Below are 5,304 nucleotides of genomic sequence, written 5' to 3' on the forward strand. Positions count from 1 at the left end.
TCCCGGCCGGTCTGCGTGTCGGCTTTTAACCGCGCCCCCAACTTCGCACCGCCTCTCCTTGACGCGCGGCAAGGAGAGGAGTAGGAGGATCAGGAGAGAAGTCTGGTCTGGTTTGGACGGGGCGGGAAAAGTATGCAGGAGGAGGAGGAGGAGGAGAAGAAGACTAAGACTCTCCTGATGGAGCAGGACAGCGACCTGTGTGGCGGGCGCTAATCCCACCCCCGACAGGCTAGCTGGCGACGGGCAGGTGATAAAACGCTGAAGGAGCAGGGTAGAGATAGCTAGCTTGCCGCTTTTTAAATCTGGCAAGGCTGTGCATAGTCTGTCTTGCTATTAACCCTGTCAGTGGGGCAAGACCACCAGTAACGCCTCAGAGGGCTTTTGACTAACCCGCGTCTTAGTGCTTGCTCGGATTCTATATAGCATCAACTGAAGAGCTATCTGTGTCGAATAAGCGGGGAGTGGATGTGTGGATTTGTGCATGATCCACGCCCTCTCTAACGTCTGGCAGGAGAAAATAGGGATTCATAATGTAAGTAAGCAACGCCACCTAATGGCGCAGCGGGGAAATGACTTGACTAGCAAGCCATAGGTCGGCAGAATCCCAGCTGATATGTTTCCCAGACTATTGGAAACACCTATTTCGGGCAGCCGCTATATAGGAAGATGCTGAAAGGCATCATCTCATACTGTGCTGGAGGAGGCAATGGTAACTGCTAACTTGGCAAAGAGGTACCTTTTAAAATGGTGATTCACTTTTATTTAGCGGGGCGGTGGGGGGGAGTAACTGGCCCTATTCACCCCCAGCACAGTACCTCCAGTAGGGGTGTGCATGGTCTGGTGCACTGTGTCATTTGAAAAATCTTCTTGGGGAGGAAGAGTTCCTCTGCCGCCCCTGCCCCCATCGTTGTTTCTAAAGCCTTCAAAGAGATGAGCACTAGCGGCGCGCATGCACCCTGCTCATCTCTGACGGTGCTGCGTGCGCAGCATACGTCATGGCATGCGCGCCACATATGTCACGGCGCGTGCGCGGCAGCATCAGAGACGAGCGCGCGCACCGCGCAAGGCGCATGCGCGCCGCTAGCACTCGTCTCTTTGAAGGCTTTACAAACAACAACGGGGGCAGGGGCGGCAGAGGAACTCTGCCTCCCCAAGAAGATTTTTCAAATGACACAGCACCGGAGGGGGAAGAGCAGCGGGGGGGGGGTTAAGTACTACCACCACCACCCCCCGCTTAAAGCAACAGTCCCCCACCCATCTGGACCGCCGGACTGGTCCGGCAGTCTTTTGAATTGTGCCGGACCAAACCATGCACACTCCTAACCTCCAGTGACTGTTGCTGGTGTCTGTCTGATGTTTCTTTTTAGATTGTGAGCCCTTTGGGGACAGGGTTCCATCTTGTTTATTTATTATTTCTCTGTGTAAACCACCCTGAGCCATTTTTGGAAGGGTGGTATAGAAATGAATGAATGTATGAATGAATGAATGGTGAACCCCTCCTGTATTCTACCAAAGACAACTACAGGGCCCTGTGGTCTCCAGGAGTCTATATTAACTCGACGACACACTTTACCTAAAATAAGGAAGTGGAATGAGAATGTTCTCTGTCCACAGGTGTTTTTAGCAGCAGGGAGTTTTGAAATCATAACTTTGAATTGTACTTTGAATTATATGAAACGCATGGAGCCTCTGGAGTCAGGCAATTTTATTTATTTATTTATTTATTTATTTATTCTTATGTACCGCCTCCTCCAAAGACTCTAGGTGGTGAATCAAATAAATAAATAAATACATTTCCACACAATCCAGAACGTCCACTGGTGTTACAAGCAGTAGGGAATTTTTGAAATCATAACTTTGAATTATACATTTCCATACAATCCAGAATGTTCATTTTTGTATTTATAGACCATCAATTTCTTGACCTATTTTTCATAACCCATCCCAATGGGTTAGGAAAACCCCCATCAACTTCTTAGATACAAATACAGACATTAAGATTCTCAAAATTCTGCCTGAGATCCCAAACGCCAGCAAAAAAACAAAAACAAAACCCCCCAAAAAACCAAAACGCTCAGGCAGTTAACATCTGGCAAAACATCCAGTACATGCCAGGAAGAACCTGTATGCACAAGTAAATAGATACAGTTGGAGTTTATGGGTGTGTGTGCTAATATTCTCCCTCCAGAGCTGAGTTGCTGGGCTGATTCAAAAAATAAGGAATAGCATGAAGTTGCAACATCTTGCTATGGAATTAGAAAGGGCTGGGATGTCTCTAAAAGGGAACAGCCACCATGTTTGAAGCTCTGGAACTGGGAGTTCAAAACATCACAAAAGTTTTAATCCAGAGTTTAAAATTAATGCCCAGGTGATAGGTACTGAGATCAGGAATATCTAATTTGGGAGTGGGTTTTGTTTGGACTTTGAGCAGAGTGGTTAAGGATGGAAATTTACTGCTCCACTCTACAATGCACTGTGTCCTCTCAGCCAGTGAGGGGATCACAAGCACTGATAGAAGCTGGCTGGGGCCCCAGTCACCTTATCTTTTCTGATGCCCTCTTAGCCTCTGCTTTTGAAAGGCCTGGGTGGACATGATTTGGCTAAAATTGGGGGGAGTCAGAAGATGGAGTTGATGGATCTCATTAAGGGCCTCCCTATCTTTCCTCTCAGAATTTGAGCACTGCACACAATCAGCTCCCCTCTCTTTCATCTCTGTGTCTTTCTCAAATATATACTAGCTAGGCTTGAAGGGGCACAGTGAGGCTGAAGTTTGTTCCTAGATCCCAGTTTTTTTATTCAATACATACTAGGGAAGGCTGGACAGGGGCGTAGCTAGGGGAGAGAGGGCCTGTGTTGTTCACCCCCTCCTGGTGGCCCCTCAGAGATAATGAATAAATAGGGAGGAGTGGTGCTGGGGGACCCTTAGGAACTGGGGGGCCCAGATTCTTTGAGCCCAACTGCTCAATTATAGCTACACTCCTGGGTCTGGACTTTTATACCCCACTCATTGGAGATATCTTGAAATATCAATGATCCAACTTTGTTTCCACAAGGATTTCCTAATCTATGTATGGATATTGTTTCAGAACAATACATGCCTATGTTATAACTTTCCAGCAGAATGCCTGAACTTGTTACTGTTTGGACACTGGCTGACACCTTTACCCAGAAAACTTGCAGAGCAGTGCTATTGCAGTGAGAGGCTGCTCTTAACACAGTGAGGAATTTCCCAGATGGCAAATTTACTTCAAAGTTCCCCAGGAGTTGTAGGGTGCATTCGCATTTTTTTTGGGGGGGGGGTGTTACCTCAAAGTCCCTATGAGGTACTGGGGAGCACTCCATACACAATTTGGGTTTTTTCTGGGCATGGTAGCTTCGCCCGAATTATCCCCATGCTAAAAAGTTCCACTTTCTATGGCGCCTTTTTGGGATATGTCAAAGTACCCTGATGATCTGGAACGTGATCCATTGTGGTCATAAGGCATGGGTTCTGCGCCTGCGCAAGGACCTCACGGGCTGATTGAGTAGCTCCTCGTGGCGCCCCTTCCGCCTGCACGTGCTGTGCCAAGTCTTTAAAGAGGCGGCTGGGGAGTCCATTTTCCAGTTTCTCTTTGACCGCCTTAGTGTTCACCTCAGAGCTGAAGCTCCTCGCTACTGCTATAATTATTTTGTTCTTGACCTCGGACTTGCTTAACGGACTTCGCTTTTGCCTTACGGATTGGATTTTTGCTGATAGTTGGAACTTTGACTCGGATTGCCAAATTACCTGTTTCTTTCGCTCCGCGGACTGGCTTTGACGACAGATCGTTTTGTCTTATTCGGCTTGACCTGGACCGTATTTGGACTGCCCTGGATTTTGGACTATTTCTTGTGCGCGGCTAACCTGCGCGGCTAACCTGCTAAAGGAGGTTACCAAATCTTTTAAACGCTGTGTGAAATGCCGTGCGAAGCTGCCTTCAACGGACCACCACAATGCCTGTCTAATGTGCCTGGGGGAGGAGCACAACACCGCTACTTGTAAGATTTGCTGCTCCTTTTCTAAACAAACCAGGCAAAATAGAGCTTTGCGCCTTCGGGCTGCGCTGTACGATGAAGCGCTTCACCCTCCGACACTGCGCCCTGGTGCCTCGCCTAGGTCTGCGTCAACATCAAAAGTACCATCGGCGCCGACCTCTCCGGCGCATGACGCAGCTCATGATGACTGCGGAACTGCAACACAGCAGTCTAAAACCGTGTCGAAGACTGGCGAGAAAGGTTTTAAGAAGCCCAAAGATGTTTCCAAGAGGGAACACAAGCGTAAACACCACGAACACCAGGAAAAAGGGCACTCTGGCACTGAGGTTCCTAATGCTCCTCCTGTAAAAAAGCACTGCACCCCCTCCCCTGCAGCGGCCCAGACCTTTGATGGTGACTCAGACGACTCCGTCTATGCCGCTAGATCGCCTGCGCCGCCTGCCACAACTGTTGACGACTCTCTCGGCGTCGATGCAGACTCCAGTATCGATGTTGACACCGCCAGCCAAACCCGCCACCTCAATGTCGAGAACACCAATGTCGACTGGGAGGTTCGTACATTTGCTCTCCCTGGCTCAAACACTGATTCAGTCTCCTGCAACTCCTTGTACACCTCGTATGCAGTCGCTGGAGGATGAGCGGTATCCTGACCTAAGAGACCTGATGGGATCAACCTCTGGAACGCTTTCGGGCTCTACTTTCCGAGGCTTCTTGACGGCAGGTCTCGATATCAAGGGAGAGGTACTAGAGCCTGAGCTGCCGAAATCACCATTGTGTTCGCCGTTACTTCAATTGTCGACATTGACAGCTCCCTCGGTATCGAGGCTTCCTACAACGTTGATCCTGCTGCTACCTACAACATCGATACCGACTCCAATGCTGTTGCAGTGCTCGACGTCGACGATGATGACGACGACGTTGGTCCAGTCTTCTACTTCACTCCACGTGTCGACGATGATTAAGCCTTCGACCTCGACTCAACTGGAAGTCTCTACGACTGCTCAACTTCTGAAGGCCTTATCAGCTACTCACCAACAGCCAAGTTACATATCTCCCAGACAACCAGAACACGTCTGTGGCTTTCGACATACCTTATTACAAGACTATGCTGCTTCTTACGTTGGAAAACCTGGCAAACGCCTGGGCAGACACCCACCTGTGTGCCTCAACCTGGCCAAACAATGGAGCAGCCTCTTCAGGATCCGTTAGGACTTCCGTCCCAACTATCACTGGTAGCTTCCCCGCAATTGCCTCACCTGCTACAGCAGCCGCTGCTGCAACTTCTGCAGG

This window comes from Hemicordylus capensis, chromosome 3 (assembly GCF_027244095.1).
Source record: "Hemicordylus capensis ecotype Gifberg chromosome 3, rHemCap1.1.pri, whole genome shotgun sequence".
Classification (NCBI taxonomy): Eukaryota; Metazoa; Chordata; class Lepidosauria; order Squamata; family Cordylidae; genus Hemicordylus; species Hemicordylus capensis.